Source organism: Columba livia, chromosome 2, assembly GCF_036013475.1.
Source record: "Columba livia isolate bColLiv1 breed racing homer chromosome 2, bColLiv1.pat.W.v2, whole genome shotgun sequence".
Classification (NCBI taxonomy): Eukaryota; Metazoa; Chordata; class Aves; order Columbiformes; family Columbidae; genus Columba; species Columba livia.
In genome coordinates this window covers 41,271,339-41,285,017 of record NC_088603.1, presented here as the reverse complement: position 1 = coordinate 41,285,017, position 13,679 = coordinate 41,271,339, and the positions used below count along the sequence as shown (strand labels likewise).

At 40.4% G+C, this 13,679-nt stretch overlaps 1 protein-coding gene across 10 annotated transcripts in view; it reads left to right on the top strand.

Annotated features, from left to right (window-relative positions):
* Positions 1-13,679, top strand: part of THRB (thyroid hormone receptor beta) — a 163,091-nt gene that overhangs the window by 88,868 nt on the left and 60,544 nt on the right. The window contains exon 4 of one of the 10 annotated variants that reach the window (XM_065051574.1): positions 6,503-6,680. The exons of the other annotated variants lie outside the window; for them this stretch is intronic. The gene's annotated coding sequence lies outside the window, so the exon portion shown is untranslated. The remainder of the gene's footprint in view (positions 1-6,502; positions 6,681-13,679) is intronic. 10 annotated transcript variants of the gene reach the window in all.

The window sequence follows — 13,679 nt, the reverse complement described above, 5'->3', positions numbered from 1 at the left end:
CAGAATTCATTCAAGTGGTTGTGGACTGACCATTGCTAAAAGACTGAAGCCCTGAAGGGGGAAATCTGCTATTTGCCTTATTTTGGGAAAGTATTCCCGTTTAGGAAAACAGAACAGAATATGCTCCCCTTCAAAATGTTCCCAGTTCTCCTGGCAACATCTAAGGATATTTTTTCACAGTTAAAGTCCCTGACAGTACTTTTGTGACATCTTTAACAGCCCCCCTAATTTTTAACAAGAAATTATTATAACTTAAAACTCCTGAATTAAATAATAGCAATTCTGATGTCTTCCGATCAATGGATTCCTACTAAGTTTTCCTTCTTATTGGTGAATTTGTTTTCTACCTGCTATTGTTTGGAAAGGTAATGACACTTGCTGTGGTTTCTGACTGAAAATATGCAAATAACAGATTTTCATTTGAAGTTTCTGAGTTGGCGATACAAATAGCTCTAAGGAAGTGTAATCTTTTGGGTAATCTTTAAATGGTGAGGAGACAGAGAGACTCATTTGAGTTGAATCACATATTATAACCATTCAAGTCATACTTTGGCAACTAAAGTGCTTAAAAACACCCACTGATTTCTTTATATTTCCTCACTCTTAAGGAAGACCAGAAAGATGAAACTGTATGAGTCTATATGAAGGGGAAAAGAAAGAAGCCTAACAAAGAGAATCTGGGCTTTATCCTATGTTATTTCAAGGAGCTGAGCACTCTCACACTGGAGGGACCAGTGACTTTGTTTGGAGATCAAAATGCTAAGCACTCTACTGGAGTCCCTTTGTAGGAAAATACATGAAGGTTTTGCTTTGTGACACCTATTTCTCAGGTCTGAAGGTCATTTCAGGCTGAGTTCTCGAGGTTCCTTTTGGCACTTACACACGAACCAGCTCCAGCTGCCCACAGTGCAAGATGCCTTGGAGAGGAGTGGAAACTCAGTCCCACGCCTCAGCTAGTGAATTTGGGCTGACAGCACACAGTTCTGGAGCCAGGCAAGTCAGATCCATCCCTGTCTCCCAAAAACAGGAGGAAATTCCCTATGTACAACAGATCACGCTTGCAGCACTGAGGTTTTCCTAGTCCCATCTCTCTTCTCTGGTTTGATCTCCAGCCCTGTGCATCGTTGCTGGGAAGGTAGTGTTGGCCATGGTGGGGGTCTCTCGATATCCCTGCTGAAACTGTTCTTTTTATATAAAATATTTCAATGTTCCCTGAAACCACAGAAAGAAAAATGTCAGTCTCTTCTGGGAGAAATCTGTGCAGCATGGAACTGAAATCAGCCTGGAGTTGTTTTACATAGCTTTAAAAAACAGAACAAAGCAAAACAAAATATCCATCAGCTGTGAAAGAATACTGAGAGAAATAAATATTCCCCAGCATAAAGTGAGGGTTCATTTGGTGAATATGTAAAAATGTAGATTTCTTTAGGAGGTGAATTACATGGTAATACAGATTTTGTAAGACAGAAGAATATTTTAGAAATCAGCTATCCAGTTCCAGAGCAGCTGAGACTTATAAAATATGCGTACTCATAGCCTGGTAAAATTTCAGCTGAAGCCCTTGGTCTCAGTCAGCGCATTTGAGCTGTGAAATGAGGTACTAGTGAGGGCTGTGGAATTGCAAATGAACACCAGCCTGGGTGGTGTGGGCAGCTTTCTGCTCCAGGCTGCTGCCTACCTTGCCTGCTGCCTCGAGCTATCTCTGCTTTTCCATGGAAGAATATAAGCAGTGGGTAGAAGTTCTCTTGAATTAAATGGGAACAAGATCAGGCTATGATTCAGGATCAGACTTCTTGTTGGTTTGGTTTTGTTTTGTTTTGTTTTTCAAAGTCGAAGTCTTTTAGTTGGGAATCTCATCTTTATTGAACCCATCTGAAACAGGGAACCGATGATCATTGTCAACAGGAGCTTCACTTGCGATCATTCTTCTGTACAGATACCAAATGTTGTATCTGGGCCACAAATGAAATCTGAGTTTTAGATCAAAAACCTGGAGAACTGTGATTACCACTGCCTAAGAATTACAGAAAGGCATTCACCCATATATTCATCTTGATTTTTTTTAAATGAAGTCAGTGCAAGTTCTTTCCATCTGATTTCATTACTTAAAATATCCTGGGAATTCAATAGTTTATAATAAAAAACAAAAATCATTTTACCTGCATATCAGTTTTCCCTACAGTGTAGTAACAACAAATAAAAAAGCATACAGGTTATTTTCTGTTATTTAGCTTGTAAATGTGGTTTTTGACACTGCATCTAGGTTGATCTACTTCCAAACTATTGCCTATGTCAGTGATGCACAAATCCCAACAAGTAGAACTTTTTCTTTAGCAGCTTAAAATCTTGTTCCTATTAAAAAAAATGCACTGTGTATAAAATATCCCTCTTCATGAGAGAGCATTAAAAAATAATGTATGGCACTGTTAAATATTCTAGCAGACTGCTAAACCAAACAAGAAAAACGTTGGCAATGGCTAGCATCCCAAATGCCAGATTCTTCCTAGGAGAGTCTGGATTCTCCAGTGTGACACAGCTTTGTGCGACTGTTCACACTTGTAGCCCTGAACGGCGCTTTGCTCAGTTGTAAATGTGCTGTGAAGGCAGGAGGTGCTGTTCGGTGAAGATTCAGTTCCTGCCTCTGAGAAAATGGAACAGGTTTTCATTAAAACAAAACAAAACACCTTGTAGTTAGAGGTGATATATTTCATGAAGTTTCTGGGTTTGTATCTCATATAGGTCCTTTGGTACAGAGCCAGTCAGATTTCTTTCTGCAAGCTGGCCTCTGGATTTTATTAAGTCTTCTCCTTAATGAACAAGCCCCTTTTTCTCCTTTTTGTCTATCTCCATTTGAGAGTTGCAGGACTCCCCTTTTATTTTTGAGGATATTGACTCTTGCACATGAATTTCTTTTCTACTCTGATATCTCACTTAGTATTTGAAGCAAATTTCAGAAGCGTAGCTGGCATCCGAAGGCTGGCATCTGTCTGCTGGAAATCTAAGCCTGAGTTATTTCACCCATTAGCATCAGTAGTCTACAGTCTGAGTGGGGGTGTTGGGATTGGTGTATCTGTGAGGACAATAGGCCACATACTCTTTTTAAGGACTGTTTGTGCAGTATCTAAAGATGCTAATACAAGGAGAACTGTGTCTGTATGAAGTTAACTGAACAAAGATCTAAGCATTATTTTAGAAAAGTGGTGGTGGAAAAAGCAATTTGTAAGGAAGAGACTTCTGTTTTCATCTGGTTCCCATTGTCACAAAACCAGTGTTTTCAATGTAAGAATGTATTAATTTCATGCAGTATTTTTGTGAAGAAATATGGGCAATTTAATTTCATTACCCGCTCTGCTGCTCAGGGAATTTGAAAGTGTTAACTCTTTCTTTGGGACTAGGCAAGCAGTGAAGTGACTTTGGATGCTTTTGCCAGCACACATATGTTGTGTAGAGGCATATAAAAATAATCATCCCCCCCTAGCCAGTGAAATTATCCTGGCAAAGCCCCGAATATGTATGAAGCTATGCCAATGAAAAAGTGCAACTGCCTCTATCAGTTTAGCTGAAGCCATTTGGGGGAGATGACGCCACGCTGGTGGGAGGGGACTTCCTTCTGCTGATGTGCCTGTGAGGAGGAGGAGGTCAGGAAGAGCCTGATGCTGTCAGGCCTGTCACAGGCACCACCATGGCAACACAGGATGCTCAATCTGTCCGCCTCAGGTGTTCCCCTCTACCCATCGCCCAACCCACCTGGTCCTCCCAACTGTGCCACCACGGTGTGCTCGGAACAACAGGCTTGGTTGATTGTTCTCATGTGGGACGACAGGCTGCAGTGGTCAAGGGCATGGCCACCTGATAGATAACCCAAAGCAGCCCCAGTTAATGTTATCTGAATCTGCTGTTATCACTTTTGCCATTTCTTGACCCTCGTCTTTGCTGCCTTTGTACTTTTTTTCTCCTCCCAAATAAACAACCTGCCCTTAATTGCTTTTTCCGCCCTTGATACGATTTTTTCCACGCTCATCCCAATTTGGTTTTTCAGCCACCATTGTCTGCATAATCCTGGTGTTAGGTGGCATGACAGCTAATCCTGGCAGCCCTGCAGGGTTTTACTCCTCAGCAGGTCCCCTGCACTCCCCTTCCCTTGTCTCTGACACTTGGCCATTTCTCACCAAGGTCCCCTTCACCCATCAATGAAAGCTTTTCTTGGTAGCGTTAGCAGCATGACTCTGCCCACCTGGTGTCTCCCCCAGGGGTATGGATTCCCTCCCAGACTCCACAGGTGGGTTGGGATTGACATGTTGGATCCTACAGGAATTTTTCAGCATTGGAAAGAAAGCCAACCTTGGGCACTGCTGTGGGAGCAAGAGAATGGTGGCCGGAGCATTGCCGGCATGGCGAGGTGTCAAAGGGCTGCCGTGTTCCAGTGCTCGGCAGGCACACCCTTCTGTCCTTAAAGGTAACATCCCTATATGATATGTTCCCATGGGCAAATATTTTGGTCCCAATTTTGAAGAAGTTGTCTTGTTACTGCTGCCAGTATTATTGCTTCCAAAGGGTAGATGTCCAACAAAGGACCAACCTCTTTGAACTTGGTGAAGGAAGTGCAGTAAATAAGAGGGTGAAGTGAAAGAATAAACTCAGGCAGAGGAAAAGGCTTTCCTTTGTAAAATACGAAGGCCTTGCTCCTTGCCCAGACAGACTGCATAAAGTAAGGTAAAAGTTGTATAAGCTTGCAGGAATGATGGTACCAGTACACTGTATTGAGCCTGCTCAATAAAAGTGAGCACACATGAAGAAGTAAGTACAGAATTTGGCATGAGAAGTTTTCTTTGTGTCCTAATCCGTGTTAGAGGAACGTGATACAAAATAGCTGACATCAACAGAAAGACTCCCTCTGCTTCACTGGGCCTTACAGCAGACCCTTATCTTTTCTCTTACTATCTTAATGCCGGCAGAATGACTAATACAGGCAGATATCCTAATGCTGACAATGATGTCTTAAATCTGTCCTGGAGGATCAAATAGAATATTTATTTCTGTAGCTGTGCAGAGTTTTCATTAATTGTAGCCCATAACTGTACAAAAAAACATATGGATGGATAAAACCAGAATGAAGAAATACGTGTAAAATGTAATGAAAGGATATATGATTTAAAAAAAGAGAACTGGAAGAGAGACACGTATTTTGGCTATAGCCATTGACCACAATGGCTTAGAAACAAAGCCCAGCATGGTTGTGAATTCCAGCACAATGATGGATTGTAGTGATGTCAGTTTGTTCAGGAGAGAAGAGCTGTCTGTGTTATTAAAGCATTTCCAATGATCCAGTACTGTCACCTTCAGGCACTCAGGAACTGTGAATCAGGTCATTACTGACAACTCTGCTTCTTCATTCTGAATTTTTAAGACTATTTTTTTGTTTGTTTCATTATATTGTCTGTATGTGAGCAAGGACACCACTTTATAGTCCTCTGTACCCTGGACTATAAAGCTGTCATTTTTGTGCCTGTTTAGAAAATGCTAATAGTGTACCAGTCTCCCTGTTGAGTGTTCTACAAAGATGCTTTTGAATAAACAAGCAGCTGTTTTTAAAACATACCTCATCCTGCTTCACAAATCTTTTTTTCTATAATTTGGTTAGGATACCTCAAAGAAAATTCTAATTTTAAGTCATTATAAATAACTTCTTATGTAAGATTCTTCAACAACTTCACAGATACTAAAAAATAAGCCCTCTTCAGAAGCTAGTACATTTTGTGCTTCCCTTATAATCAAACTGCTTTTGGGTTCAGACCAAAGTCTCTTAGTTGGTGGATGACAAAACATGAAAATAAATCTGGGAATCCTGTTCTGGTAAAGTTTTCCCATGAAAAGCACAGTTGGTTGCAAATACCTTCCGTACACAATCTGAGGTGCTCTCTCATTCTGCCAATATCTTTGTGGGTATTCTAATTAATATATTTATCTGCTTTTCATAGAAAAGACACTCAGTTTTGATTCCCACAAAAGAACAACTCAGAAACCTCCATGCTGTTGTGTTTGTTTTTTTTTTTTTTTTTTTCCACAGAAATTTCTTTATGAGCTTTTGCAATCTCCACATATTGTATCTTGGCACAAAACACTACCTCTGCTTATGGTTTGCATCATTAAATATCAGATTGGCTGCTCACTGTGTTTATAGGATACAACAAGAAATAGCCTGTTAAATCTGGCTGGTTGGTAAAACTGGTGTTTGTTGAATCATTGTGCTACTGTGTTCCCACATCATACAGAGAACAAAATCCCATAAAACTAGTAAGCTGTAAACCAGAGTTAATGGCAAAGAATATGCCCAAATGTCATAAATAAATTGAGAATAACTTTACTAACTTTACTGAATTTTTAAAAAGTCTTCCCCAAAACACTGAGAGTAGACCAGAAATGCAATCTGTAAAACTGTTTTGAAGTAAAATATGTACACCAAGCGTACATAATAATAGCACTTCTGATGGCTTATCTGTAGATCTTGCTGGCATGATGTTGGAACTGAGATGAGAATTATCATCTCCACCTTATGGATGAGGAAGCTGGGTTACCATAAGAATGAATTTTCAACATGGAACATGAGGCTGTGCTGACTCCAGTTCCCATTGCAACTCCCAGATTATTTTTCTGAGCAGAACTTGTTCTTTCAGCAAAAGGTAATTTGGGTAATGTTGAATGTAGATTAGATCTATATATTAATACTTACGAAACCTATTAATTCTAAAATTGCTCTGATAGATTAAATCCTTCCCATAATTGATTGGGAAAATGCCTACATCCTTAATTTAGATTGGTGTGCTGCTTTTGACACTTAATATTTTACTGCTCAAGACACTATGGAAAGCAACAGGAAAATAATGTCTCTGATGCTTTTTTAGCATGTTTCCAAATAAGCCTCATGGGGAGTACATGGAATATCACTTGTAAGATCATGTATTTCCACTGTCCTTTTCAATATCCTTGCGATACTGCTGAGATAGATCATGGGAAGCCTCAGTGTCAGCATTGCAGGGATGACATCTCATTCTGCTTCTCCTCACATCCCATTCTGCTTCTCCTGATTGATGCGAGTGACATAAAAACTGTCTCTGAGTGTCTGGCTAAAATCAAACTGCATGTTAGTTAAATAGATATGACGCTAAGTGGAGGAATTAAATCCACTAAAAAAGTAGCAATTTCCATCTTGTGTTCGGGTATCATTTTGCTTGTGGCTTCTCCTTTGACTCTCTTTGGCTTCTCGTCTGCATTTTCAGGGCAATTTTTCCTGAGATAAGGGTAGAATCATAGAATGTCCCGAGTTGGAAGGGACCCAGCAGGATCATCGAGTTGAGCTCATGTCTCCACATAGGACAACCCCAAAATTCACACTGTGTGTCTGAGGGTAACTTGACTTGGATAATCCTCATGTTTGTGTCTTCCATTCCTTACTAGTGCAGTGCATTAACATAGAGCTTTAGGACAGAAAACTCTGAAATTCTTTGAATCTGTCCAACGTGCTGCACCTCTGGGAGCACACCCCATTTTATCGCTGTTTTGCCCCTGAGGTTCCATACCAGATCAGATTCAGTATCTCCCTCCTAACCTTTGAAGTCACCTGTGCTGGGTGTCTTAAAACAAAGTTTTCTTTGGATGGTGACTGCCTCTCCTTGGACCTACGTTCCTCAAGGATCTGTTCTTCAGATGGCAGACACGCAGGAACAGTAGACAAAGATTGAGTCATTACAGCCATGGCTTTGGTGTTTGGTAGCAGAGCCCCCAGATCTGATGTCCTTGGGAAGAAAATGCAGCATCCAATTTCCCTGTTACACATTCACACAAACAAAATTAGAAACTAGAACAGGAAGAGAGATTCATTGGAAAACTGGCAAATTGGGAAGGAGGAGGAGGGTGAGAGAAGAGATTTATGTTTTAGAAGAAAAACCTGGCTCAGGAGAGCAAAGAAACTCAGATTGATATCCTGATGTTACCTTGGTCACATAGCCATCATGAAGCAGTATAGTACTGAGAGTTTAATGAACTCAATAAAGGAGATGGATAAGATTCTCCCATGTAATTTTTGGTGTGCTCTCTGGAGAAAGTGTGTCTGCCCATACCAGGGTTTTGCTTAGGACACTGGGAGGATGCTGCTTCCATACTGACCTCCCTCTGCCCTCTCAGGACCCCTGGTGTTAGTGCTTTGATAAATACATGCCTCAGGTCCCAAATATGTTACCTCTGTTAGGGGCTGAATGTGGGCAATGGTGAAACTGGAAAATCTGAGGGTACCAAGCCAACAACTGGCAAACCAGGGAAGCAAAAAAGCTCCAGATGTCCACTCACACCTCAGACAAAGCAGGTCATATTAACAGGGTTTTACAGTTGAATTTCCCCTGCTTGTTCTTTCCCTGCTGTTCTCCTGGAGGCTTAGGCGTTGTCTCCAGCACGGACCCCTGTCTCTCTGCACCTACGCACAGGCCACCCTCAAAGCTGTCTGCTTCTTTCTGTGGTTTGGTTTTCTCTATTGGTCTAAGCTTTTGAAACACCTGTTCAGAGCCTCATCATCTCAAGATAGGTCACATATGGATCCTGGTAAGATGGGTCACATAATATTAAAGCATATTCAGAATGCAGCTGTTAGGAATGTCTTTCTGAGTCTTAATTCAACTCCATTGCTGCATCTTTCTGCCTCTTCCCCTTTTCTAAGCAAATGTAAGCTTTCTGATTGCATCCTTCCTTTCCATACAACAGATTTATCTATTATTGAGCTTTTGGTAGCCTGGCCAGATCAGCCTGGAGAAGAGAAAGCTGAGAGGGGATCTTATCACTGTATATAAATATTTCAAGGGTGGGTGTCAAGAGGATAGGACCAGACTCTTTTCAGTGGTGCCCAATGATAGGATGAGGGGCAATGGGCACAGGCTGAAGTACAGGAGGTTCCATCTAAACATGAGATGAAACTTCTTAAATTTGAGGGTGACAGAACACTGGAACAGGCTGCCCAGAGATGCTGTGGAGTCTGCTTCAAAACCCGCCTGGACACATTCCTGTGCAATTTACTCTCGATGAACCTGCTTTAGCAGGTGGGTTGGACTAGATTATCTCCAGAGGTTCCTTCCAACCCCAGCCATTCTGTGATTCTCTCTGGTAGGCCATGCTGTGTCTGAAAGCCATCCAAAGGCTTCTTGTTGAAAATTTAAAAGTCACCATTATGTCTCACATTCTCCTTTGCATCGTTCTGCAGTCCCTTATCTTCTTCCTCTGCACTTGTAAGCCATGTCTCACAGTGGAAGTGCTGGCAAGGTGAATGCAGAGATGGGGTGCTCTGCTGAAGCATGGTGCAAAGATGGGGGGGTGGCGAGGATCGCTCCCCAGACCCGCTGCTCATGGAGGTGTGGAGTTGCTCATATTGGCAAGGAAGGTGTTGGGATGAATGCAGCGGTGGAAATCTGGCAGCAAGAAAATGCTGCACCAGAATCTTCAGCCATGTGCCGTGTCTTGGTAGCCCATAGCTGAAGGTAAAAATGCATAGATGACATAGCAAGCTCCAAAGATTAATTATATCCTCCTCACTGGACATGGAGACTGTTTCTCTGGAAGGGCTACATAGGTCTTACTAAGGTGTGCTCCATAACCCCCTATAATTTCATACACTTAACTTTTTTTCTGAAAATATTTAACATCTAGGTTAATCTTGGATTTTAGTATTGTTAATGAATGCTCAGAACAAAGCCTATGTGGGATGTTCAGCTTGATAAATCTGTCAGCTTTCATAAGTGTAGACTTTTATTTATTGTATATTTGACCCATAGTTATGTTTAGGTAACTGAGCAAAGGTGTGGACTTGGGTTCTCGCTGGAAATTTATTCTCATGTCTCATCAGCACTAGCTTCTTGACTTTATGTAGTACTAAAGGGAAGCCTGACCTTACCAATTCATATTGACATTCTCTGGAACATATAGTAAGCACTTTTTAGTGCCTTTCTTCAGTGTATAAGGATCTAAATAATAATTAAAAAAAAGCTATAATGAACCGTGTTATATTTGAGGGGTTTTTTTTCCCTCATACAAGACTTATAATCTTCAAAGGTGTTTCAGAAACCTTCATAAATTATTTTAACAATTAAAAAGTAATTTCAGCGTATGGAGTCACAAATAGCCCAGCTTATTATAAAAGGCATGAACCCACACTGTGTTCCGCCAGGGTGTTATTTTATGAGGCAGACTGAAGCTCATCTCCCTCCTCTTCCCTCCATGCAGCTGTGGGCTCCTGCCGCTGATGCTGAGCCAGCTGTGGTGCTCGCCAGCTGCCTTGCAGGCCCGATTCAGCGCACAAACCCGACGCAAAACTAGCCCAGCAAAAAATATGGATATTTTCTGAAGGGTCAGTGAAGTGAGTCAGGTCATGCAAGTGGAAGAAGGAGGAAGGGGCTGTGCTGCAAAGAACAAAATCTTCTATGTCTGTTCTCTGTTTTTATAGTGTTTTATTAAAGTATCATAGAATCATAGAATAGAATAGTTTGGGTTGGAAGGGACATTCAAAGCTCATCTAGTCCAACCCCCTTGCAATGAGCCAGGACATTTTCAGCTAGATCAGGTTGCTCAGAGCCCCATCCAGCCTGGCCTTGAATGTCTCCAGGGATGGGGCATCTACCACCTCTCTGGGCAACCTGTGTCAGTATTTTACCACCCCCATTGTAAAATACTTCTTCCTTGTGTCTAGCCTCAATCTTCCCTTCAACAGTCAACAGTATGTTGACTCTTAGAATTCCCTGTGGCCCATGTGTTAGGTCTTCTCTGTTCTCTCCATGTGAAATTGAGCTGTTAATAGAAAGTTGTGGTGCATTTCACAGAGTTATACTAGACAGCAAAATAAGTGTGACGGTGATAGGCATTTTCTAAAACTATTGACATAATTATTCCTTCATTAAAAATTATTTCAAGAAACAAAATAACACCCAGTGTGATCTGTATACAAGGAGTAAAAAATGTTCTCCCGTATTTGCAGTAAACTTTCGTCCATTAGAAATATGCCATTAGACATTAAATTCAAATCACCTTAGGAAAGCAGCTTAACTCTTCTTTATCTTCAGCAACTTCAGCAGTTTTGCAGAAAGCCACCTGTAACTCAGAGTGGTTCAATAACTACCCACTCATGACCCTGTACAGCCACACCAGGGACTAAATAAACCCTACTTACTAGCAATTAAAGTGATTTAATTTAAAATACAATGACAGATGCATAATGGGTTAATTGCAAAATACGTAATTAGCAAATAGGATGGAAAAGGTTAAAAGGTTATGGACTTTTGTTGTTTGCTTGGGAGAGATAGCGAAAACATCAGTGATTAAACTTTTTCTTTTAATTTCTGAGCCTGATTCTATTTATTGTTAGCTGTAAATGAGGCAGCAAACAAGAAGAGAGGTTTTTAAAAAAAAAAAGAACGAAATCACTGCTTTATTGGACATACTAAAAGACCATTGTTAACACTGAGGCTATGTGGTTTGTTTCCAGTCTGCACCCAAACGTAGGTTTGCATCTATAATGTTTCTACTTAGTGCTAGGATATATGCTTCTTCTGAGAAGAAGTAGGTATCACGTACCGCTGGGGCCCCAGCGAGGTCAGGAAAAAGAGCACACCTCTCAGGAAACTGCCTTCCTTAGAGAGTAAATGGGTGAATTATTTATTTGGGAATATGCCATAATGTGTTTGTTCTGAAAAAAAAACATGAAGATAAAAAGGAGTAGGACTTTAAATAAGATCATTTCTGAGCTGTGAAAATCCTCAGCTGAAAGCCAGTTAACTTCATGTGGTGCTCGTCATATATGGGGGCACAAGCAATTTTCTGTCAAAATAAGCAAAATAAGAGCTTCTATTTCATTTTCACAAGTATTATTCCTTCTCTCCATGACTTCTGTCTGCCCAAAACCATAAGCAAATAGGCATTTAGCTAGTTTTAATACAGTCATATTTTATGACCACCAGCTTATTACCAGGTAACTTGAAACTCTTTATTCATTTATAATAATTATAAATATATTTATGTATGTATAAAACATGTGGGTTTTATTTTGAAATTTCAGAGGGAATGTTTGCAGAAAGCTTTCTCCAACTTGAGCCTAATTGTTACTGAAGTCATTGAATTTTTTCTTTTGAAAAATAAGCTTTTCGGTAAACCTCAGAAATAGAAGTATGGACTTCTCTGTTTCAAAATAGCAATTAAAACCAGGCAGGAATTCTCTTTTTTACATAGAGCTGCCCTCTAACCTAATTATATGTCCACCAGTAACCATTAGTGTAATTTAACCAAATTTCCCATAACAGTCACATTCTTCCATCATCCCTTGCTCTCTTTGGAGCGTGGTTATCATGTGGCTCACTTGCTTGTCACTTCGCCAAGCCATCGTTAACTCTCAACTGATATATGTCAGTCCAGCCCCTTAATCATTTAACTTTTCTTGTCTGTTCCTCCTTTTCTATTATTGATACTTTTTTTGTGTGTCTGTTATGCCCTCATCATGCATCCACAGATATGATCTGCTGTACAGGTTGACATAAAGTCTCAGCCTACACATCCAAAAATGCTCTGTCCCCTTTTTGGTGCGTATCACACTGTCAGCGCCTGTTTGATGCCCATTTCCCTTGAGCTGTTCCTGCAGTGGCAGGAAAAGGCTTCAGGACCACCAGTTCAACTTGTAGAAAAGACGTGTGCAGATTTTTAGCTAATCTTTATCCCCCTACCATAGGTTTTGCTGGCTAGAGATACACATTTCAGGAAACAGCTGACTTCTTTTTCTGGTCCATTACCTTAATTTTGTTGAAAATAAGCTTCTTCAAAGTTTTCCCCCAGTTATAATGGAATTTAAGCCTTACTTTTCAGGTCTGGAATCTCTGTTGAGCACTTCAGAATTCAGTGGTTTTGCAATTCAGCTATCAGTTTTTAGGACAAATAGATTCAGGTTTGAAATCTCATCAAGTCACATAATATGCAAAGCCTATGAGGCTAAATCCATAGCTGTAACAGCATCTCTTGTGTTCCTTTCCAAGGGTTTCTGCAAAGTTCTATGTATTTGCACACTGTAACTAAAGGCCTGGAATATAGACAATGATTTTTCAGTATTTAGAATTTATTTTTTAAACCAAGTGGTGAATCTCTGAAGCTCTGGTTAAGAGAAGCAGAAAGCCTAAAGCTGCATTAATTCTGCTGTTCATATCCGAAACCCTGAAAATAGCTCAGACAAATGCCAGTACCAATCTTTAGGGTAATACTTATCCCTATTCAGAGTGACATTTGTAGTTTAGAACATACTCATTTCTGCTTCACTGATTTTTTAGGCCCGGCGTTTATAAGATGCATTGACAAAATGCATTCTTGTTAACAAGATTCATCCAGGTACCTCCCCTCCTGACATTTAGAAAACATTCTTTTTTTTAATCCATTGCATCATGAGGGTGGAAAATCACCAGTTTCAATGAAAGTCTCTGAAATTTAGTATCTTTGGGATTATCTGATGTTAGCCAGTTGTAGAGATTTACTGGGTAATTTAAGACAGTCTTCACAGTAAGTAATAAGAGAAATTAGCGTTGAAGATAAACTGTTCTCTGTTGAAATTTCAGGGAGAGATGATGTTTCCTGAGTTGACAGAACAAAACAGAAAAACAAGAGAAGTTTTACGT